The 25767-nt window shown below is 41.9% G+C and overlaps 1 protein-coding gene across 4 annotated transcripts in view; it reads left to right on the top strand.

Annotated features, from left to right (window-relative positions):
* Positions 1 to 10225: 10225 nt before the first annotated feature.
* The window catches only part of gpbp1l1 (GC-rich promoter binding protein 1-like 1), a 75171-nt gene continuing 59629 nt past the window's right edge, over positions 10226 to 25767 (top strand). For 2 of the 4 annotated variants that reach the window (XM_072273687.1, XM_072273684.1), the window contains exon 1: positions 10228 to 10467. The gene's annotated coding sequence lies outside the window, so the exon portion shown is untranslated. Of the gene's footprint in view, positions 10468 to 25767 lie in introns of all 4 variants that reach the window. The other 2 variants (XM_072273688.1, XM_072273685.1) reach the window with 2 other exon arrangements.

Genomic DNA, 25767 nt, shown 5'->3' with positions numbered 1-25767 from the left:
TTTAAATCTGTGGAAGGAAGGAAAGTAACACCAAGGAATTATATTGGTTTTGGGGAGTAGTTTCTGGAGTTCTTCTAGATGTATCCATGTAAAAATAATTTTGTCGGGGGAAAAGTTGTTGCGCTAAACACTTAAAATGGTTTTGTGATGGAGTACGAACAGACCCTTAAATTTGATGGAAAGAAGTTGCAAGCTAGGGTTAATTTACATTATATGAGTAATAGGGTTTAAGTCTTGTTGCCGTCCCCTCGGAAATGTTTTCAATGCCAGAAGTTTGGCCACGTGGCAGCTGCATGTAAGGGTAAAAAGCACTGTGGTAGATGTGGTGGAGGACCATGATCATGGCAATTGTGTTGGAAGTGTTAGACTAAAATACAGCAATTGTTGAGGAGAATGTAGCTCTGTTTATGCAGGGTATCCTGTATATAAGAAAATTGTGTCAGTGCTACTTGTTGACATGGAAATGGGGATATAATATGGAGAGGCTCTGCAGAAAGTAAAGAAGACAGGGACCTATTAATATTCAGAACACAGATAAAGACAGTGTGTAAGGTACATTATTGTATAACAAAGGATTTGTTGATTGTTGATAAACTAATGCTTGACACTTTCATGGTAAATGTGGTGAATAGTATAGCACAAGATAAAAGTAGAAAAGAAAAAATAAAATTATATTAAAAGCTGCAGAAAAAACATCTTGAGATAAGAGACTTAACTCTAGAAGTTATTAATGATGCCTTATAAGGAGGAGTAAATAATGTTCAGACTTCAAAGTAGGGATATTAATGTTTTTCCTCATCTTAAAATGGAATGCCAGAAGTCTGTTAGCTAATGGTCAAGAATTTAAGAAATTTATAGAAGATTTACCCAATAAGCCTGAAGTTATATGTGTACAGAAAACCTGGTTGAAATCTTATCTAAGTTTTAATATACAAGTTTATGTTGATACTTAATAATACACAATCGAGTAATTGAGGAGGGGTGGCTACCTTAGTCAAAAATGGTGTAGCACATATAGTGTTATGGAAACTGGGGTTGTTTGTGAGTCAATTGTGGTTGAAATTTGGGGAAAGAATCGTAAGGTATAGATAATAACTTTTATAACCCTTGTGAAGGGTTAATACCTGATATATTGGAAAGTGAGGGAGGAAATGGGAAAATAAGTCCATATAGCATGTGTGTTTTAATGCTCATCATACTAAGTGGGGTTGTAGTGACATAAATGTGAATGGGACAGTGGTGGAAGACTTTCTGCAAGAAAAATGATGCTTGAATGTGCTTGAATGATGGTAGGAGTACAAAGATAAATCTATTTGATAACATTGTTTCTGCTATTGACCCTATGCTGTTATTTGAGGATGTAGCAAGTATGTGTAAACAGGAAGTGTATAATGATACAACAGTGGTGAGTTATCATTTCCCCATTATCTGCACAATGGGAATGGATGTATGTCAGCAGAAAGGTTCTCATATCCCCAAATGGAATTTTAAAAAGACAAATAGGGATGTATTTGATGAATTATGTGATTTCCTGATCACTTGATGTTATAGAATATTAGTTAAGTAATAATACCTTGTGCTTTGTACTCATTGGGAGATAATAAAAGGAAAGCTGTTTCCTGCTGTCAGATGAATGTCACAGAGCTGTGAAGGAATGAACAGTGCTTTTTGGAAAGTTAGGCAGTTATATCTTTCCTATTATATTAAAGAGCTATAGTTAGAAAGGTAGTAAGAAGGGCAAAGAAAATGCATTGGAGGATGTACTATGATAGCATTGGGAAAGGGATCTAGGGAAAGTTTGGGCTATGATACAGAAAACTGGGGGGGCTGGTTAGAAAATTTGATGCATTACCAGTTTTCTATGCTGGGGAGAAGGTTGCAGTTACCAACTCTGAAAAAGCAGAATTTTTAGGAAAAGCAGAGGTTAGTGTACATAGTTCAGCCAAGTAAATGAAGAACAAAGGTCTAAGAGAGAAACAGTCTTGATAAGCAATACACACAAAAAATGCTGGTGGAATGCAGCAGGCCAGGCAGCATCTATAGGAAGAGGTACATTCGACGTTTCAGGCCGAGACCCTTCGTCAGGAGGAACTGAAAGAAGAGCTAGTAAGAGATTTGAAAGTAGGAGGGGAAGGGACGATCCTTTATCCTTTATCGCCCCCCTCCCCCTCCTACTTTCAAATCTCTTACTATCCCTTCTTTCAGTTAGTCCTGATGAAGGGTCTCGGCCTGAAACTTCGACTGTACCTCTTCCTATAGATGCTGCCTGGCCTGCTGTGTTCCACCAGCATATTTTGTGTGTGTTGCTTGAATTTCCAGCATCTGCAGCTTTCTTCGTGTCTTGATAAGCAATCCTTAGATTGTTGAGAAAAAAAACGTTCCAGTTCCTATTTGAATGTTGAATTTACAATGTCTGAACTTAAAAGGGCTATTAATAGTGCTGGTTACACATCACCTGGGAAAGATAATATTTGTTATAATATGTTTACGTGGTTATCAAATTGGAAGCTTATGTTGGTTTTGAAATTCTTTAATACAATATGGGTTGAAGGATGAACTTCTTGCTTCCTGGAAATTAGTGGTTGTTATCCCTATGCAGACGTGGGCAGTGACCATGACCTTGTCATGATGAACATCAGAGTGTGCTTGAGGAGAGTCAACAAGCCAAAAAACAGCCGGCTGAGATTCGACCTTGAAAAACTGCAAGACCCCGCCATCTCTGAAGAATTTCAGGCAGCAATTGGAGGGATGTTTGCACCAATACTCCTCCTTGATGAAGACCTGGAGACCACCACAAATAACTTTAACACAGTGATGATGGAAACAGCAAGCAAGATTCTGGGGAAAAGCCACCGCAAGTCACTAACAAGATACTGGATATGTGTGACACAAGAAGGAAATTAAAGAAAGATAAAAACACAGCAGAGGGAAGAACAGAATACAGGAAAATCAACAAGGAAATCAGGAGGGAAATGAAGGAAGCAAAGCAAAGATGGATAGTGAAACAATGTGTGGACATTGAAGACAGCCTCTCCAACAACAACACAAGAAGGCATTCCAACTGGTGAAAGATCTTACCAAAGAAAAACAAACCAAAGTGAACACCATCCAAGACAAAAATGACAAAAGTCTCACAGAAGGAAAGGAAATAATGAAAAGGTGGACAGAGTGCTGTTCTGAACTGTACAACTACCAGAGCAAAGGGGATCCAAGCGTGCTGAACGTGCAGGAATCTTCCAATGAGGATGACTATCCAATCATGCATGAAGATGTTGAAGCCGCAATACAGTCACTGAAGTGAGGGAAGTCAGCAGGAGTTGACAACATCCCTGCTGAACTGCTGAAGCATGGAGGAGAGGCCACGATAGACATGCTTACCACCATTTGCAATAAGATCTGGCAGACAGGTGAATGGCTGACACCTTGGACTCAGTCGCTGATCACTGTGCTTCCCAAGAAAGGCAATCTCCAACTTTGCCAGAATTACCGTACCATCAGTTTGATCAGCCATGTAAACAAGGTAATGCTCAGAATCATCTTGAACAGACTGAGACCTCGGGCAGAGGACATCATTGCTGAGGAACAAGCAGACTTCTGTAAGGGCAGAAGCACCACTGAGCAGATTTTCAACCTCTGCACCCTCTGTGAGAAACACCTTCAGCACCAGAGAGAGTTCTACCATGTCTTCAAAGACTTCAAGAAGGTATTTGACAGAGCCTGGCATGATGCCTTATGGGCCACCATGAAGAAATTCAACATGGGGCAGAAGCTGATTCACACAATCCATCAGCTTTATGCCAAGGCAACCAGTGCAGTACTGGCTCAGGGCACCATTGGGGAGTGGTTCCATACCTCTGTAGGAGTCCGTCAGGGCTGCCTCCTCTCCCCCACTCTCTTCAACGTCTTCCTGGAATGAATCATGAGTGTTGCTCTTGAAGATTATGTGGGCACAGTCAGCATCGGAGGGAGGAACACCACAAACCTAAGATTTGCTGACGACATTGATGGACTTGTAGGAAAAGAGGACAAACTGGCCAACCTGGTCAGCCATCTTGACAGAGCCTCCACAAAGTTTGGAATGGAAATAAGTGCCGAGAAAACCAAGCTCATGGCAAATGCCAATGGTGCCATCACAACAGACATGGTCAGAAACTTGAGACAGTGCAGCAGTTTAAATACCTGGGGGCAATCATCAGTGATGAAGGATCAAGACCAGAAGTCCTGGCAAGAACCACATAGACAATGACTGCACTATCCAAACTCAAGTCAATATGGAGGGACAGCAACATCACCATGAAGTACAAGATCAGACTCCTGCATGTGTTGGTATTCTCCATCTTCCTGTACGCATGTGAGACATGGACCCTCACAGCAGAGCTACAGAGGAAGATACAGGCATTGGAAATGAGATGCTATCGCAACATCTTGGGCATCTCATACTTGGACCACATCACAAACGAGCTGGTCCACAAGACCATCCAGCACCACACTGGCCACCATGAAGACCTTCTCACAATGGTGAAGAAAAGAAAGCTGAGGTGGTACAGCCACGTAACAAGATCCAGTGACCTTGCAAAGACTGTTCTACAAGGAACTGTGGAGGTGAAAAGAAGGAGAGGGAGACAGAAGAAAAAATGGACAGACAACATTAAAGAATGGACAGAGAAAACATTTGCGGTGACCCAGGCTCTGGTACACAACCATGACAGGTGGAACAGACTGGTGCAAAGCTTGTCATGACGGCGCCCCGACGACTCCACCAGGAGTTAAGGGTGCAAGGCAATCCCTATACTGAAACTTGGTAAAGATCAATCAAATTTTTCCAGTTATAGTCCTATTTTGCTAACTTTACATTTATGTAAGATAATGGAATGAATGGTAGTAGCAAGGCTTTCTTATTTTGTGGAAAGTAGTGAATAATTCGCCGTATACCAATCTGGATTTCGTAAAGGGAGAATGACCATGGACTCAGTGTTAAATTTGGAATCTGATATTCGTGAGGCCCAAGTTAATAAAGAATCAGTGGTAGCAGATTTCTTGATGTAGAGAAAGCTTATGATATGTTATGGACACAAGGGTTGCTGCATAAACTGGAAACGATGGGAATCAGTGGTAGAATGATCAATTAGATTCAAGATTTTCTTTTATCTGAGAGGAAGATACAAGTGATGGTGGGAACAACATTTTCATAGACAGTGGCTATACTTTATTACGAGTTTGAAGAGATTTGGCATGTCAACAAACATACTCAAAAACTTATATAGTTGTACTGTGGAGAACATTCTGGCAGGCTGCATCACTCTGTGATATGGAGGGTCTACTGCACAGGACTGAAAGAAACTGCAGAAGATTGTAAATCTAGTCAGCTCCATCCTGGGTACTAGCCTACAAAGTACCCAGGACATCTTTAGGGAGCGGTGTCTCAGAAAGGCAGCGCCCATTATTAAGGACCTCCAGCACCCAAGGCATGCCCTTTTCTCACTGTTACCATCAGTTAGGAGGTACAGAAGCCCGAAGGCACACACTCAGCAATTCAGGAACAGCTTCTTCCCCTCTGCCATCTGATTCCTAAATGGAAATTGAATCTTTGGACACTACCTTACTTATTTCTGTTTTTGCACGCTTTAAAAAATCTATTCAATACATGTAATTGATTTACTTGTTTACTTATTATTATTTTTATTTTATTTATTATTATTATTTTTTTCTCTCTGCTCGATTATGTAGAGGTATTGCATTGAACTGCTGCTGCTAAGTTAACAAATTTCACATCACATGCTGGTGATAATAAACCTGATTCTGATTCTAAGGAGTATGAGATAGAGAATGGGACTCCACAGGAGAATGTGTGTAGTCTACTCTGTTTTAATATTATGATTAATGATATTTTCTTAAATGTTGGCACAGACATTAGGAAAGTACAGGCTGCTATTAATGAAGTAGAGGAATTGGAACATCGCTGGGGGGCTAAATTTTCCGCGGCAAAGACTCAAGGTATTTGTTTTTTTCGAAAAGGAATATTACACCCACAATTGATCCCAACTTGTATGGTAAATCTCTGAAACAAGAGTCAGTGGTAAGGTTTCCAGGTATGTGCATAGACACATGGCTAATATGGAAGGTGCATATGAATAGAATTCTTGGGTAATGTAAAAAATCCCTCAATGTGCTCAGGTGCTTAATTGGGTGTGATTAGGGTGCAAGTTGGAGGTCACTTAAACAAATGTATATTGCTTTGATCAGAACTATTTTTGATTTTGGATGTGTTGCCTCACCAGCACTAGTTTGAGCTGTACTTTGAACTTTAATTGACTTTAAAACCCCTAGTTAAGCTCAATCCTTGAGATTAGGTTGTGCTGCTATTAAATTATCCCCAATTTTGGCATTACTGGTAGAAAAGGGTGAAATACCTTTACATCTATGCAGGTTACTGTTGGGTTATCAGAAGAGGATATAAAGATATTCATCCAGTATTGGTAACATTTGAAGAGTGTTAGGAGCAATGCATTCATAAGGTCTTCAGTTTTGGATGGATGAGAAATAAATGGTCACAAAACCTTGGATTGCTCAATGTGGAATAAGGTTCCACTGTACTCCTTTCTGTCACTCCTCTGTGGTTTTTCCCTTTGTCTGAGGTTGGTTTGGTTCTTCAGAAAAAGATAATATGAGAGTGATGGTATATTAGTGGCACAGCAAGGCAGATATTATGGCTTCTTACTTATTAGATTATGAGGACACGCAGTCCTCTTTTATTGTCATTTAGTAATGCATGCATTAAGAAATGATTCAATGTTTTTCCAGAATGATATTACAGAAACACATGACAAACCGACTTAAAAACTGACAAAAACCACATAATTATAACATATAGTTACAACAGTGCAAAGCAATACCGTAATTTGATAAGAACAGACCATGGGCACACTAAAAGTCTCAAAGTCTCTCAAAAGTCCCATCATCTCACACAGACAGTGAACCTTCAGCGCCGCAAACTTGCCGATGCAGCATCCTGGAAACATCTGACCACAGTCCAACTCCAAGCCTCCGACCAGCTCTCCAGCACTGAGCACTGAGCACCATCTCTGCCAAGCGCTTCGACCCCGGCCCCAGCAACAGGCAATAGGCAAAGCCGAGGATTTGGGGCCTATCTCCACAGATGGTTCAAAAGATCCATTGACAGGTCATTTTGGTGTTTCTGTTTATATTCCAAAGTTTCATGTGACTATTAAGAAAAGATTATCAAACAAAGCATCAGTATTCATATCTGAGATTGCTATCATTTTAGCCTTAGAATGGATCAAAGAAGTACGCCCTGATTATGTACAGGTTTCCCCCGCCATCCGAAGGTAGAGCGTTCCTATGAAACGGTTCGTAAGCTGAAATGTCGTAAAGCGAAGAAGTAATTACCATTTATTTATATGGGAAAATTTTGTGAGCATTCACAGACCCAAAAATAACCTACCAAATCATGCCAAATAACACATAAAACCTAAAATAACAGTAACATATAGTAAAAGCAGGAATGATATGATAAATACACAGCCTATATAAAGTAGAAATACTTTTCCACAATCATTACTGAACTGTTCTCCGGAGTGAAAATCTCACGCAAGCGCTGTCGGCAGAAAATCTCATGCAAGCGCTCTCCAGTAACCTTTAAGCTATGAAGCTGCCAAATCATACCAAATAAAACGTAAAAATACACAGCCGATATAAAGTAGAATTAATGTATGTACAGTGTAGTATCACTTACGGGAATCGGGACAGTGCTGAGCACACTGATGATGGTGTGTTAAACTGAGTTGTTGGAGTTTGGGTGGTGCAGTGGCCCCCCATCCTCCAGGCCGCTGAGCGATACATTGCCGCGAAGAACGCAGGGTTCAGCGGTAGCCGGGAGGCACACAGCACATCTTTGAAAAAAGCCGAAACAAAAATGCTAATTAATTAGGTGCCGCCCGTAATTGTCAGCCCAGATCAGTGCCGATTTCCGATTGCGTCGTCTCTGATCTGGGCCGACAATTACATGTCGGCGGCACCTAATTAATTAGTATGTTTATTTCGGTTTTTTTCTTAAAGATGTGCTGTGTGCCTCCCGGCTACCTTTGCATTCTCCGCGAATCGGTATTTGTCCGTGGCCTGGGAGTTGGGGTGGTGGGACAATGGGGTGTCATCTTGTCGCTTGTTTCCATTAGAGCAGGCAGTTCAGCTTCTCCTATGACTGCCCGCCTCAATGTTGAAGGTCAAGGTTCGTCATCTGCTGTGGCTGATGTGGAAGGCTTGCTTGACTGCTGAGCCTCGCGCATTTTTCTATCACACAGTTCTTTATAAGGACTCAAACCATCCTGCAAATATCCCCTAAACTGACGTACCCTTTCAAAATTAAAGTCGTACTTTATCATTACTCATTCGGTTTCGATTGTTATCCTTTTTTCTTCCAATTGCATCAGCTCTTCATCTGTCAGTTCTTGGTGATGGGATGCCAAAACCTCTTCAACATCACCTTCGTCAACTTCCACAAGCCAAACTCACATTGTCCTTACTTCGTTCACCACGATCAAAATGCTTAATTATGTCTAGTTTTACTGTAAGTATAACACCCTTATGAGCTCTTTCAGGCTTTTCCGATACCATAGAACTCATCTTGCAAACGGCTGCTCACAGGCTCGTGTTTAAGCAATGCTGGTGAGAATCCGGGGGAGAGCGGCTGCTTGGGGTGCGCTGCCTTTTATCGTGTGCTGAATTTTTTTTCGTAACAGTGAAAACACCTTCTGGAAGTGAAAATAGGGTACTAATGTAGGTCTTTCGTAACAGTGAGGTTTCGTAAAGCGAACGTTCGAAAAGTGGGGGACACCTGTACTTTAGTGCTCTGATCCATTCTTGGTTTTGACATCTTATAAAACAGCTATTTCAGATTATCGGGCAGATATTCTTCTTGAGATTGGTCAACATCTGTTGAGGCTGCAGGATCTAGGTGTGTGTTTATATTTCTTATGGGTCCCTGCCAATGTTGAGGTTGAGGGAAACGAGATGGCAGATGTTCTAGCCAGCACTGTTCCCTGGGTGCATGGCCGCGCAGTAACTGAAATGCTCCCACACACATAGCCTTTGTTGCCGTGCAGCTGGAATAAACATAAATGAGAAAAAGCTTACGAAATGTGATTTTTCTCTGTTGTACGGTATTTCATTACACCCTTTCAATTAAGAAATAAAATCTTGGTATTTCTTACACCCTTTCAATTAAGAAATAAAATCTTAATTGAAGATTTTTCAATTTTCATTCTAAATATTCATAGTATGCACATTACCAAAAAAAAAATTAAAGTGCTGCGTAATTTTCAGGCCAAGTAAAAATTTACTGCTCAGACAAATGGTTGGTCCATGCAGCTGTAAAAAAAAATAGAGGAATGTACTAGTCAAGCAATCACTGAAAACTAAGGATATAAATGAAGTGGTGCCTTTGCATAAAGGGGAGGTTAACACCATAATTAAAAAGCCCATTTGATCATTGTGGCAACAAAGTAGGGATGAGGAAAAGAAAGGTGTCTGTTTGTCTGTCTGTCTGTCTCTATATATATCTATATATAAAATTCAGAGGATGGTAGGAACTCAACAGGGAGATTAGTGTAAAAGGAGTGAAGAAGTTATACCAACGTGTTTACGTATTGGACATATTAGGTTGAATAATTTATTGTTCAGAATTAATATGCATGATACTGGCATTTGTAGGGAGCAGCATATACTGTTTGCAGCTCCTATGAGATGCAAAGGAAACAACTAATTGCTAAACTGAGCTCTTTGGGACAGACATAGTTCAACATGGAAAGTTTGTTAAGACATCATTGCCATGAAATGTATGTAAGTGTGTACTTAACTTTCTGAAAAGCATTAGACTTTTTGATTTTTTTTTGGTGGGGGTGGATTTAGTGGATATACCTCCTGTCTCTGTTCTACACTCCAACTCAGTAGATGGCGGTAATGCACCTTATGTTGGTCTGCCAACCGCTAATAAACTTTCCAAGAAGAAGAAAAGTCATACGGCTGGGAAAACTGGCAACTGGATGCACCGCGCGTCGGGACCACCGACGTTCCCTGTACAGTTCAGTCGCCTGTGACGCCAGAGAAGCGAAGAAGCACGTGACCCCGCCGCAAACGCTTCCTTCCGTGTTTTGGTGGAATCCCCGGTCGCGCGCGTGCACGCGGAGCGAGTGAGGGAAGACGGGAGCGAGCGAGCGAGCAGGCGGGCGGAGCGTCGAGCGCGAGCGGCCAGGGAGAGAAAAAAACTGCGGCGCAGAGCTGTGGGCAGCAACAAGAGCGGCAGTGGAGTCGTTGATATAAACAAAAATCAAACCCCTCGGAGATATCCCTGATTAGGGACGCAGGTAGACAGAGGGAGAGAAGACAAAAGCTCCAGGCCCTGAAGTGAGGGAACGACGCTAACCAATTGCCGTCTTCTCCTTCCCCGTGTAGGTAGGCAGCTAATGTTATTACCCTGCAAGCCTGCTTTGTCGCCATTTTGGCCCAGTGTTTGTTGTTATTATCATCGTGGGTTTCACCAGCCGCGTTACGCCGTCCTTCCCATCTATTGTCGTTGCATTTTATAATCAAACGTACACTGCTGATTCTTTTTTACCCCCCGTTGCGCCGAGCAACCCGTGCCCAATGGAAGGTTATTCCAGTGTCAGTTTATTCGTGTTTTGTTTCATTTGTTTTGTGGCCTAAACTTGCACCTTGTGTTTGTTAGTCCACAGTTCCTATTTGTGTGCCGCAAAGTGGATTGTTGGAAATATACTTTAGAGCAATGTTTTTTTTGACGTGGAATGTGGTTGCAGCTTATCTGTTAGGACTGGATCAGTAAAGGTAGAACCTTTGTTTTGAGTGTCTTCTACTTACAGGCATTAAACAACGCAAATAATGTTTGAACGAGCCTGTCCTGTGTGTGGGCTTAGCTGTCCACGGCTGCCATTTCTGACAATGTGGGATATTATCTCTTCACGGCTACACTCCACTCGTGTGAAGGATCCTAAACCATCTGTAATTTAATGTCGTATGTTTATATATCGTGTTCTTTACTGGCATTGCAGACGTTATCATTTACTTTAGATCAGTTTCTCATAATGTTTACGATAACTCTTAAAGTTCTTCCTGGAAGTTTTAGTTTACTTTCTTTATTACCCTCTTCAGTGTCATGGATATGTTAACTTCAGTAGAGCCCAAACTGAAATTATTTCCCTCGTGTTTGCGTTATTTTGTATTTTGTAATTTTTACCAATGTGAATGACAGTTTAGACACGAAGTTCATAAGCAGTTTTACACTTGAAATATTAGTCTAATAGTCCTTGACGTGTTAACATGAACAATTATGAATTTGCACATTCAAGTAGATGTGCTTTATCACTCCAGCATCATTTCATAAATTTAGCAAGAAAATTCAGATATTTTCAGTTTATAGGCAATACGTTATACTTCCTCAAAGACATTCTGAGTTGTATAGAGAGACAGGAGTCTGGAATTTGAACCAACAGACAATATGCTGGAGAAACTTAGTTCTTAAATCTGCTGAGATGTATTCTAACATCCCTTGATATTTAATGACCAAAACATTTATGGGGTTTGCCTTTTCTCCTTTAGCCCCTTTACCCAGCAGTGAAGAGTTTCAGTTCACTTAGTACACAACACTATTTCCAGCAGTTCTGTTTTGTATTCAATGCCTTCTATGCTCGCTTTGATTGTCAAAACATGGAGGAACCATCACAAACTGGTGATTTCAGTGTCTGAGGCCAACGTGCAAGCATTCTACAAGAGGGTGAAGCATCTGGCCCATATAGGGTACCTGGTCGAGTACTGAGGACCTGTGCAGATCAACTGGCTGCAGTGTTCACTGAGATCTTTAACCTCTCGCCTTGGCAGTCTGAGGTACCCACCTGTTTCAAGCAGGCTTCAATTACGCCAGTGCTTAAGAAGAACATGGTGACCTGCCTCAATGTCAAGCATCCAGTAGCACATATCCACAGTGATGAAGTGTTTTGAGAGGTTGCTGATGAAACATCAACTCCTGCCTGAGAAGCGACTTGGATCTGCTCCAATTAGTCTACCAGCACAACAGAACCACAGCAGATGGCTCTTCACTCAACCTTGGCACATTTGGACAGCAAAGATGCATACATCAGGATGCTCTTTATCGACTACAGCTCCACATTCAATACAGCGCCTCTATCCCCTCGAAACTAATCAGTAAGTTTCAAGACCTTGGCTTCAGTACCTCCGTGTGCAGTTGGATCCTCGATTTTCTCACCTGCAGACCCCATTTGTGTTTGGATTGGAAAGAACATCTCTTGCACTATTTCCATCAGCACAGTTGCATCACATGGCTGTATGCTTAGCCCCCTCCTCTACTTGCTTTGCACTTATGACTGTGTGACTAAGCACAGCTCCAGTACCATATTTAAGTTTGCTGACAACACCATTGTCATTGGCTGAATTAAAGGTGGTGACGAATCAGCATATAGGAGGGAGATTGAAAATCTGGCTGATTGGTGCCACAACAACAACCTCTCACTTAAATGTGAGCAAGACCAAGGAGCTGATTATTGAATTAAGGAGGAGGAAACCGGAGATCTATAAATCATTTCTCATTGGAAGATCAGAAATGGAGAGGGTCAGCAATTTTAAATTCCTTCATGTTATCATTTCGGAAGACTTGTCCTGGGCCCAGCATGAAGGTGCAATTACGAAGAAAGAATGATAGAGCCTCTACTTCCTTAGGAGTTCATAAAGATTCGACATGATACCTAAAACCTTAACATATTTCTATAAATGTGTCGTGGGGAGTATATTGACTGGCTACATCACAGTATGGAAACACCAAAGTCCTTGAATAGGAAATTCTCTAAAAAGTAGTGGATAAGGCCCAGTGCATCATGGGTAAATTCACCCCTTCCTCCCCCCCCCCCCCCATGAGCATATCTACACGGATCATTGTCACAGGAAAACAGCATCCATCATCGGGGACCCCCACCCAGGTCTTACTCTCTCCTTGCTGCTGCCATCAGGAAGAAGATACAGGAGCCTCAGGACTCACACCATCAGGTTCAGGAACAATTATTATCCCTCAACCAGCAGTCTCTTGAACCAAAGGGGATCACTTCCTTCAAATTCATATTCCCCATCACTGAACTGTTCCCACAACCTATGGACTCACTTTCAAGGACTCTTCTCATGTTCTCAACATTTATTGTTTGTTTATTATTTCTTTGTTGTCTTGCACACAGGTTGTTCACATTGTTGATGTGGTTTTTCATTAATTCTGTTATGGTTATTTGATTTACTGAGTATGACGAAAGAAAATGGATCTCAGGGTTGTATATGGTGACGTATGTGCTTTGATAATAAATTTACTTTGAGCTTTACTTTGATTGCAATCATTGTTGTGGGAGAATTGCTTCAGATTGCTCGTTAACTGTGGTTGGGATGTAGCGATATACTAAAGCAGATTGGTAAACATTTTATTTTTGCTTCTGTGGCATGAACATTTGGTTAGACTTCTGATTAATAAAGTAACTGTCAATGGGGGGGGTGAAATTGCAAAACTGAATGGCTTAGAGAATTTCAGAAGGTAAAGTGCACAATTTACAAAAACGTTTGTTCAACTCAATGGAGGGAATAATGAAATAAGGACACAGTCAGAAATGTGGAAGGTTACATGTTTCCTTGGCCAACCAAATCCAGTTAACATATCAAAACTATTTCTCCATTTATTTCCCTCTGTATTTATTGTCCATTGATCATCATCATTAATATATGCCATATTGTATGATGTGGTAATCATGCGCTTTCATCTGTTATCTCTATCAATGACCATGATTGTTCTTGGTAAATTTTCTACCAAAGTGGTTTACCATTGCCTTCTTCTGGGTAGTGTCTTTACAAGGCAGATGACCCCAGCCATTATCAATACTTTTCAGAGATTCCCTGCCTGGGGTCAGAAGTCATATAACCAGGACTTGTGAGCTGCTGGTACGACCATCCACCACCTGCTCCCATGGCTTCAAGTGACACTGATCAGGGGACTAAGCTGGTGCTACACTTTGCTCAGGTGTGACCTGCAGGGTAGTGGAGGGAAGAGAGCCTTACACCTCCTTTAGTACAAACATAGAAACGTATCTTCACCCCGCCACCCAAATTGTCCATTAACCACCCTTGATTCTTTGAAAAGGCAGTTATACCAATGGTAAGTTAGCATCACCATGTATCCTAACATCCAGCATATCTAAAAGTATGGGAGGAAACTGGAACACCTGGGCAAAATCCATGTGGTCATAAGAACAGCTTGCACACTTCATGAGACAGCAGCAGAGGTCAAAATCAAACCCTGGTTGCAGAAAATGAGAAACAGCTACTGTGCCTCCTGAAGTGGCAAAGGTAGCGTAAGATAGATTTGTAAAAGCATTTAGGAAATGAACTAGACAACGGGGTGACCCGTTGGGGCACCCTTTGAGAGAAGGGTAGTGCAGTCTGATGTGACCAGAATGAACATTAAATTTTCCTGAATGCTATTGGTATCACTTTGCTTTGGAAATTGAAGAAGAAAACCTCAGTTTATTAAAGAAGAACGATGTGTAGCAAGATAAATATAGCTCCTCCTCGTTTAACAAAGAGGTTGATCTGGTTGATCTGCCACCCTTGTGCCTGTTTTTGTCATTCTGGAGACGTGCAGTCCTTTCATCTGCCGTCTCGTCACCTCCTGCTGTTTATTCTTTGTCTCTGATCTTGGAGACGTGCATTTCTCTGCTCCTTTGTCTCTTCCTCTCTCCTCCTGTGCCTGTTTTTGTCATTCTGGAGACGTGCAGCCCTTTCATCCCCCATCTTTTCATCTCTGCTGTTTGTTGTTTGTCTCTGATCCTGGAGATGTGCATTTCTCAGCTCCTTTGTCTCTTCCTCTCTCCTATGCCAATTGTCATTTTGGAGACGTGCATGCCTTTCCTCCTCTGTCTCCTCTTCTCTCATCTTTTTTGTCCTGACTGTTTGATCCTGGAGTCGTGTGGCCCTGGCCTCATCGGATTCTTGTTCTTTCCCTCTCCTTGCTGCTTCCCGACGACTTTTGGCATCATCTCTTGACTATAATGTCCCCCTTCTCTTTCCACACGGCATAATTAGGCTGACCATATTTTTTTTACTCTAATGCTGGATAGAAGAAACGAAGCAGTAACACCAAAGCCTCCAGGATGCTGATTATTCTTGATGATGTGGTTGGCACTCTTCTAAATGGACGTGATATAGTCACCGCTGTACTTTGACTGCAGCAAAGGGTTTGATGGGTGTCTCGAAGTACATCAGGACAATAAGATTTAATTATCTCTTATTGATGGATCTGAATTTGATCTGTCCCAATCCTGCACATGCTGATGGTGATTAGCAGAAAGTGACCCCTCGAAATAGAGCTGCCCTGCCCTTTTGCTCCGGGTGGTGTGGGTGGTGTCGCTGCTGAGGCTGGCTGTACGCATGTGTTGTGGTGTCGCTGCTGAGGCTGGCCGTATGCATGTGTTGTGGTGTCGCATCACAATTTCTATCATGGTTTAAGTTAGGGATTCCCAACCTGGGGTGTATGGACCCCTCAATTAATGGTAGGGGTCCATGGCATAAAAAGGTTGGAAACCTTTGGATTAAGTCTTGAAAAGTTGGCCTTATTTAGATTAGCGCTTGGTGTTCTAATTCAGAATATTTTGAGGGGGGACTTTTGAAGGCAGTCTAACAGATATCACTATTCTCCACCTTAACCAACTGCTGATCATACACAGGTGTGGAGAATTTCAGATTTGAAATATTTGAGTCAAGAAATTTCTCTTCATAGTGTAAGCAGCAGTCTGAAATTCTACACACATCAGATCAGGAAGAGCTATCTTCCTACAATCATCAGATTTTTGAGCTGACTTTCACAACTCTTACCTTAGCTCAATACACAATGGATTACCTCTTGCACTACCATGGACTTTTCTCGGATTGTGTCTATTTTATATTGTGTAATTGTTTGTCCCAATATGTCTGTGATGCTGCTGCAAGCAAGTTTTTCATTTTACCTGTATCTCACTGTAATTGCGCAAATGGCAATAAACTTGACTTGACTCCATTGCCCTTTGACTTTGTCCCTGATTCAAGGCCCCAGAGCTTTTAAACCTACCCTTTTCAAAATCTTGCATATATCAATCAAATGATGGAAGGAAAGGGAGTTTCAAATACAAGAACCTCTCATTTTCTAAATTTCATGATCTAATAGATTGTTGAAAGTTTCCACTGCAAGTAAAACCTTTCTTGAACATGGAACCAAAATTTCACAACACATACCGATGATAATAACCTGATTCTATTTCTGAATTGCATTCCAGAAGTAGTCTCACCGTAGTGTTGTATGTTGTACCAAGATTGCAGTAAAAGATAGCATGCAACTTGCTTTACTAATTATTTGCTATTCTTGCATAACAACTTTCTGAATCTTTTGAACTAGCATACTGAGCTCATTCTGTTTGACAATATTTATTGATTTTATTTCATTTTTAAAACATGTTCCATCTTTCTATTCCTCTCTGAATAATTTCATTTTCCCACATACCTGAACTGTAACGTTATAGCCAGCTTAGTTCATATTCCCAATAAGTTTTGCAAGCTCTTCTCCATACCTAATTTTTCCCACTTTATTTTGAATTATAAGTAAAAGTTCCATTGTAATTGTCCTTTTGACCAAAGTTAATGTATATAGTAAATATCTTGTGGCCTCTGGTAATCCTTTATACACCCCAATTATAAAAATCTACCCATTAAAATAATCTACCCCACCTCTCCCCATTTTACTTTTTCAAATTGGGCAGTGTGAGTAAGAAGGCCTTTGCTGAGTTTACAGTACTGAGATTCTTTCCCTATGTGCCTTAATTACTAGAATTTTTATTTCTAGGGGTGGTTGTCACAGAGTGATAGAACACTGCAGCACAGAAATGGGCCCTTTGGTCCATCTACTCCATGTTGAGCTATTAATTTCTCCAGTCCAGTTGACCTGCTCCCAGACCATATCCCTCCCGTCCATATATCTCTTCAGATTTCTCCTAAATGTTGAAATCGAACCTACATCCACCACTTGAGCTGGCAGCTTGTTCCACTTTCACCACACTCCAAAGTGAAGGGTTCCCCCTAAACATTTCACCTTTCACCCTTATCCCATGACTTCTAGTTGTAGTCTCGTCCAACCTCAGTAGAAAAAGCCTGCATGCATTTACCCAATCTATACCTTCATAATTTTGTATACTTCTATTCAAACTTTCCCCAGTCTTCTGCATTTCCCCTTTTGCTCTTAATATATTTGTATAATTCCTTAGGATTGTCCTTCACCTTGACTGCTGGAGCGACTTCATGCCGCCTTTTAGCCCTCTTGATTTCCTCCTCAAGTATTCTCTTGCATTTCTTAAACTCAAGTACCCCATTTGTTCCTTTCTGCCGATACCTGCGATGCACTTCCTTCTTCTTAACCACGGTGTTAATATCTCTCAAAAAACCAAGGTTCCATAAATCTATTAACCTTGCTTTTTATTCTGTCAGTAACATGCAAACACTGTACTCTCAAAATTTCACTTTTGAAGACCTTCTACTTACCAAGCACACCTTTGCCTGGAAACAACCTGTCTCAATCCAAAATTGACAAATCCTTTCTGATACCATCAAAATTGGCTTTTCTCCAATTTAGAATCTCAACCCGAGGACCAGAGCTATCCTTCACCATAATTATCTTGAGACTAATGGAATTATGATCACTAGATGCAAAGGTGTTCCCCTACTACATAAACTTCCGTCAGCTGCCCTGTCTTATTCCCTAATGGGAGATCTACTCTCCAGTTGGGACCTGTTATGTACTTATTAAGGAAACTTTTCTGAACACATTTAACAAACTATTCCATCCAGCCTTTTTGTAGTATGGGTGTCCTAGGAATATGCCAAAAGTCAAGGTTATCTACGATCACAATCTTATGTTTGTTGCAAGTCTGTGATCTCGCCACAAATTTGCTTCTCTAAATCCCGCAGGCTGTTGGGTGGTCTATAATATAATCCCATTAACGTGGTTGTGTCTTTCTTACTCCTCAGTTCCACCCATGCAGACTCAGTAGACGAGCTTTCCTGTCTGTCCTGTCTGAGCACTGCTGTGACATTTTTCCTGACTAGTAATGCCACCTCTCCGCCTTTAATCCCTCCTGCCCTTTCAATTCTAAAACAATACAGATGCAGAATATTGAGTTGCCAGTCCTGCCCCTCCTGCAACCAAGTCTCACCAATAGCTACAGTGTCATAATGCCACATGCTAATCAATGCATTAAGCTCATCTGCCTTTCCTACAATACTCCTTACATTGGAAAAATACACAACTCAAACCATTAGTCCTACCACGCTCAACCTTTTGTTTCCTGACTTTGTATGTAGGCTTAACAAAACCTTTCCCCATAACCATTCCATTATCTGCTCTGGTGCTCTATTTCCACTCCCTTGTGATCGACAGCTCTCTCATCGTTTCCACGTGAAACATGACTGATACATTTCTGAGGGCCTGAAGAATCAATGTTATGATAGTAGCTTGCTGGTTAGATCCTCTTATAGTACTTGAGTGAACATTTGTGTATATTTGGTCTGATTTGTATCTTGCATGCATTCCTGCATATTCTTTAATCTCTGACATAATGTGCACTCTCCCCTGCACTCATTAAACCTGCCATATCATTTATCTGGATGTTAATGTCTGATTTCAAACCTCCGCTGCCTTGCGGCCATACCCACTCATGGGAAAGGCTTCGGGAGTAAACCCTGAGGACAAATCCGGAGCTGGAGTCCCTAAGGCAGTCCGACGTTGCTTTCAACCTCGCTCTGGCAACTCCTGTGACGTCACTGGTGCCAAGCTGTATTGGCCCTTGCCCTTCCCTTGGACAACATCGGTGGCGTGGAGAGGGGAGACTTGCTGCTTGGGCAACTGCTGGTCTTCCATACCACCTTGCCCAGGCCTGCGCCCTAGAGAGACTGAAGCAAGACTTTCCAGGCGCAGAACCATGGTCTCGCGAGACTAATGGATGCCATCCAATGTAAACGTATCATACAATGAGTAAGTTTTTGATGAGCTGTGGCACTTTTCTTGAAATATCTCTGAAAAATCTGTTCACGATTTTAATTGCTCTTTGTGAAACCTCCTTGTGCACAAATTGGCTCTTTTGTTTGTCTGTAAAAGTGACCATTTATTAAAAATAATTAACTGTGAATGACATTTTGTGAAGACATACAATGCTGTTATGTTTCCTTGTCTTCCATCCTTTGAATGTCAAGACACATTTTCTTTTCATCAATAGATGCAGGTGCAATATTTATTTTATCATGTACCTGAGAGTCCTCTTCAATTTTGAAGTGTGTTTTATCGGGCAGTCTAAGTTAGGACATATTTAATAGAAACAATTACGTCGTAACTCTTGATTGTCATAGATTCCATTGCTATAAAATAACGTAATGCTTAGTTTCCATCACCAGTAATTAATTTGAAATGTGTTTTCTGTATTTTATTTGGTGGGATTTGGTTAGGTTCAAGTCTCCAATCATAATTTTGTTCCTGAAATATACGTCCAATTCTATCAGTGCTAACAAGGAAATAAGAATACATGTTTTGCAAAGCTTTCAACCTGAACAAAATGTGAGAAGATTTGAACTCAAAAGCTTGACTCTTGTGGGATCACATTAAGTTGCTTCTGAGATTTTTTGTATTAAGCTATCAATAGGTACAATTAATATCATAAAAATGTATACAATATACATCCTGAAATTCTTTTTCTTCGCAAACATCCATGAAAACAGAGGAGTGCCCCAAAGAATGAATGACGATTAAATGTTAGAACCCTAAAGTGCCCCCCCAACACCCTCACGCACATATGACTTTCCTGCAATAAAATTATAGATGAATGGTAAGTAGCAGCTGCATCATGCCTTGATTCTGTAATATTGGCTTTTAAAATTGTGGAACAAATCTTCTTTAATTTATGACAACTTGAAGATACCAACAACATTGGATTTCTGACCATATCCTTAAGAAATGGTTTGTCCCTTAATGTTGTAATAACAAGGGTTTCATTTTGTCAAATGAAATTTTTGAAAAAGCTGCAGATGCTACACATCTGAGAAGCAAGTAGAAAATGTTGGGAACACTCAGCAAGTTGGGCAGCATTCACTGAAAGAATAATTTTTGTGTACAAGATCTTTGTTCGCCTAATTTTGCCAGACTTGCTGATTGTTTTCAGTATTTTCTTTTTGTTTCTCTTTGTCATATGAGGAAAGTTTTGATTTTCTTTTAAACTCTACTTGTTTCAGTGTTTTTTTTCCTGAAATACTTAACAAGCAACTAACTGGTTTATTTAACTACAGCAGTGATCTCATGTGACATTAGGAAAGGGGCTTACCTAGAGATTTCATTTCAGTGCCAGTTTCTTTTCGTAAACTAAAGCAGTTGTGCATTTTGGGTAATCTGTCAGTTCTTCTACATGTCTGTCTGTGTCTGTCTGTCTCTCTCTCTCTCTCTCTCTCTCTCTCTTCATTTGCCTTGCACGTTACACGGTTGGGCAATCATGGCTCTCCACATCGAACAATCCCTCGCAGCGTCAATGATACTTTGCACACTTAGACCTGTTAATTCTTTCACAGTGTCCATATATTTTCTTCTTTGCCTTCCTCTACCGTGTTTCCCAAGCATACGGCCTTGTAATGTAAGGCATTCTATTTCTCCCTTTCTGATGACGTGGCCTAGGAATTTTAAGTTTCCTCTCATTTAATGTTCTCGTTAAAGATCTTTTTATATGGGCACGTTGGAGTACTCTACATGTAAGTTCATAAATTTCAGAAATGCATTGCTTTTTTTCATAATTTTTCAATGTTGATCTTTTCCATTATTTCACTGAGCTTCATTGTGTGAAAGCTGGCCATTCATTTTGAATGTAATTGGGGAGTGATACTGCTTTCCTTAGCGGGTTGAAAGGAGACAAAATTCAGTCTGAGCTTCAATGCCTTTTTGAATCTCAACTCTGAAAAACTGAAGTTGGAACGTTTTCAATTTACAGGCAATCCATTGCTGTTAGGAGGGGATTGTGTTCCTAGAAAATGATGTGTATAAAGATTTTCAGTGAGGCAAAGCCATGTCTTCTTGCATGCATCAAGGAAAGGTGAGTCGCATCTGGAGTTTCTCCGGTTAGCGGATGATTTCCCTCCATGCCTCTCTGACGTGGTGGGGAACCGCGTACGAGGCAAGTTATAGCAGTGGTGAGTTTCCAATCAGAATCCTTTATTATCGCCAAGTATGTGAACACATACAGGGAACTTGATGCCGGTTTTCCTGAGCTCTCGCTGTACAGAATCAAAAAGCAAACAAAACAATAGTGCAAATAATCGTGAACTATATACAATGAGGTATACCTGTGGTATGTACAGGTGGACTTGGTTTATAATAGACTAAAATTCAAGTGTTCATAAGACTGATGGTATACGAAAGGAAACTGTCCTGTACCTATTTGTCCTGGTATACAGTGATCTAAAGTGCCTACCAGAAGGAAGGAGTTGGAACAGGTGATGTCCAGGGTATGATGGGTCTACAATGATGCTGCTTGCTCGCTTCCTGACTCTAGATGTGTGTAAGTCCTGGATCGAGGGCAGCTTCACACCAATAATCCTTTCTGCAGCCCTGATGGTACTTTGGAGTCTATTCTTGTCTTGTTTGGTAGCTGATCCAAACCAGACGGTGATGGACGAACAGAGAACAGACTGAATTATTCCTGAATAGAATTGAATCAGCAGCTCCTGAGGCAGGTTGTACTTCCTGAGTTGAGTTAGGAAATACAACCTCTGCTGAGCCTTTTTGATAAGAGTGTCCGCGTTGGGTGTCCACTTCAGGTCCTGAGAGATTGTGACACCCAGAAACCTGAAGGTCTCCACAGCAGACACAATACTGTTGAGTGTAGTGAGTGGGGGGAGTATTGGGGGGCTCCTCCTGAAGCCCACTGTCATCTCCACAGTCTTGAGCGTATTTAGCTCCAGATTGTTCTGACCACACCAGAGGGCCAACCGTTCCACTGCCCGTCTGTATGCAGACTCATCACCGTCTCGGATAAGGCCAATGACAGTTGTGTCGTCTGCAAACTTCAGGAGTTTAACAGATGGATCCTGTGAGGTGCAGTCATTAGTGTAAAGGGAGAAGAGCAGTGGGGAGAGCACACATCCCTGGGGGGCACCAGTACTGATTGTCTGGGTGCTAGAAATGATGCTCCCCGGCCTCACTTGCTGCACCCTGTCAGTCAGGAAGCTTGTGATCCACTGACAGATGGCGGGGGAGACAGTGAGCTGGGTGAGTTTGGAGTGGAGGATTTCTGGGACGATGGTGTTGAACGCCGAGCTGAAGTCAATAAACAGGACCCTCGCAGAAGTTCCTGGGTTGTCGAGGTGTTGTAGTATGTAATGCAGTCCCATGTTGACTGCATCATCCACTGACCTATTTGCCCGTTAAGCAAACTGCAGGGGGTCCAGCGGGGGCCTGTGATGTCCTTCAGGTGAGCCAACACTAGTCTCTCAAAGGATTTCATGACCACACATGTCAAGGCAACAGGCCTGTAGTCATTTAGTCCCTTGATAGTGGGTTTCTTAGGGACTTGAATGATAATGGAGCGCTTGAAGCAATGAGGGACTTCACACAGCTCCAGTGATCTATTGAAGATCCGTGTGTAGATGGGGGCCAGCTGATCAGTGCAGGTCTTCAGGCAGGAGGGCGACACACCGTCTAGGCCTGGCGCTTTCCTGGTCTTCTGCCTCCAGAACAGCTGACTCACCTCCCTCTCGCAGATCCTGAGTGCAGGTACAAGAGGGTTGAAGTGAAGGGGGGTAGGGGGAGCAGTTTTTGTAATGTGGGGTGAGAAAGCGGATACTGAGATGTCGGGGTGATGGATGATGGGGGTTGCAGGTAGGTCTGTGTTTTGGCTGGGGGGTATGAAGGTGTCGAATCTACAATAAAACTTGTTCAGATCGTCAGCCAGTTGATGGTTCTCCATAGCCTGGGGGGATGGTTTCTTGTAGTTGGCGATCTCTTGGAGCCCCTTCCACACTGACACTGGGTTGTTGTCTGAAAACCTGTTTTGCAGTTTTCCAATGTAGCGCTTCTTCGCTGCCTTAATCTCCCTGGCTCGCTCGTACAGAATCCTGTTCCCTCTTCTGTACGCCTCCTCCTTCTCCCGACGAAGCTGCCTGAGTTGTGATGTGAACCAGGGCTTGTTATTGTTGAACGTGCAGAAGGTTTTTGTTGGAATGCACGTGTCTTCACAAAAACTGATGTATGAGGTCACGATGTCAGACAGATCATGAAGATCTGTAGCTGCAGCCTCAAAGACCCTCCAATCCGTGCAGTCGAAACAGGCCTGAAGATCTAGCTTTGACTCATTGGTCCATCTCTTGACTGTCCTGACAACAGGCTTAACCGATCTTAGTTTCTGCCTGAATGTCGGGAGAAGGTGAACCAGGCAGTGGTCGGAGAGTCCCAAGGCTGCCTGTGTAACAGAGAGATATGCATCCTTTATTGTCGTGTAGCAGTGGTCTAGTATGTTAGTGTCCCTGGTGGGACACTTAATATGTTGTCCAAATTTTGACAATTCATGGCCAAGGTTTGCTCTGTTAAAATCACCAAGAACAATGAGCAGGGAGTCTGGATGTTTGTTCTCCACTTCGTTATCTGGTCAGCCAGGTGTTGTAGCGCCTCCCTGATGCAGGCCTGAGGTGGAATGTAGACGCCGACCAGAATAAATGAGGAGAACTCCCGCGGTGAATAAAATGGTCTACAGTTTATGAGAACTGTCTCTAGATGTGGACTGCATGATTTTCCTAACACCGTGACTTCCGTGCACCAACCTTCGTTTATGTAGAAACAGATTCCGCCTCCTCTCCCTTTCTCCGAGAATCCCGCAATCTCGGTCCGCTCGGAAGAGTTGGAATCCCGGAAGTTGTAGTGAGTTGTCCGAGATGTGCTCACCCAGCCAAGTTTCAGTAAAGCACAAAGCGGCGGATCTGGAAAAGTCACCGCGAGTTTTATTGAGTAACAGCAGTTCATCCCTCTTGTTGAGAAGAGAACGGACATTTGCCAGGTGAATCGATGGGAGTGCAGATCGAAATCCCCGCCGTCTCAGTTTTAACGAGCGCTCCGGCTCGCTTTCCTCTACGGCTTCTCGCGCACAGACCAGTCAGAGCTGCTGCAGCAACTGGGACCAAAACCTCCGTAAAACTATCCATAAACGGTGGAGAACAGTTGGTGGCAGATTCACTAATCTTTAGAAGTTCCTGTCTGCTGTATGTAATCAGAGAGGAATCGCAGGAGACAGGGCAAATCAGAATCTTATGTTGTGCAAATTTTTTTCCTGTGACAAAAGTATGTGCGCACTGAATGCACACATAGGACGGTTTATGTAGGTTTACAAAATATTTGACATAAAACTGCACAGAATAACAAGAAAATAACATGCATATTTAAGTCACACACAAAAAATGCTGGTGAACACAGCAGGCCAGGCAGCATCTATAGGAAGAGGTACAGTCGATGTTTCGGGCCGAGACCCTTCGTCAGGACTAACTGAAAGAAGAGATAGTAAGAGATTTGAGAGGGGGAGTGGGAGATCCGAAATGATAGGAGAAGACAGGAGGGGGAGGGATGGAGCTAAGAGCTGGAAAGTTGTTTGGCAAAAGGGGTACAAGGCTGGAGAAGGGAGAGGACCATGGGACGGGAGGCCAGGGAGAAAGAAAGGAGGGGGGGAGCCCAGAGGATGGGCAAGGAGTTATAGTGAGAGGGACAGAGGGAGAAAAAAGAGAGGAAAAAGGGGAAAGAAAAAAATCGTAATAATAATAAATAAGAGATGGGGTATGAAGGGGAGGAGGGGTGTTAACGGAAGTTAGAGAAGTCACTGTTCATGCCATCAGGTTGGAGATATTTAATTTTTATCATATTTAAGTCACTCAGTTATTTTTTCTCTCTTCTGTCTTTGGCACTTGCCCATTCTTTGTAAACTCTTATCTCGACTAATAGAACTTCCATCCCGTTGATAGCTTTTGATTCTCATTAACATATCCAAATGACATTGTTTTTGAGTTGATTCATGAGGCTAAAACCTCGTTCACAGTCCACACTAGATGCAAGAAAGGTTCCCCCAATGTCCATCAACTGTGCAAGGTCGCAAAACTGTTCATTTTGAAGTACAAATGCCACCATTTGAGCTGAAATTGGTTTGGATTTAATTTTTTCTTGTACAGAAAATTTGAAATCATTAAGACAATATTTTCAGCTAGAAAATCATGATATTTTAGACATAAGGCATTAACTTGTTCATCGCCAAATGTAACGTCACAATCTGCAATTGTGGAGAAATCAAAAGCTGACCATTCTTGTACCTCAATTTTGATCTCCTCTGGGTTTGATCGTTTTCACTCTCGCTCATCCACACTCAACCGTAACATGCGTAGCGCTCCTGTAACGGGTAATGACGGGTTCTGTTGCCTGAACTTTTGTATACCGTCCAAATGCGATTTACTTGCCAAATGACGCTTCAAAAAGTCAAGTTTCCAAATATCATCCCACTTCTTTTCACTGCGAATTCTCCGGCAACCTTTGCATCATGACAATACAAACAGATAGCTCCAATTTCCGAATCATATATAAATATTTCTCGTAGCTGAACATTCATGACCTCATGA

The sequence above is a fragment of the Mobula birostris genome, chromosome 12 (genome assembly GCF_030028105.1).
Source record: "Mobula birostris isolate sMobBir1 chromosome 12, sMobBir1.hap1, whole genome shotgun sequence".
Taxonomy (NCBI): Eukaryota; Metazoa; Chordata; class Chondrichthyes; order Myliobatiformes; family Myliobatidae; genus Mobula; species Mobula birostris.
The sequence above is the reverse complement of the archived record's forward strand: the minus strand, read 5'-3'. Positions and strand labels throughout refer to the sequence as shown.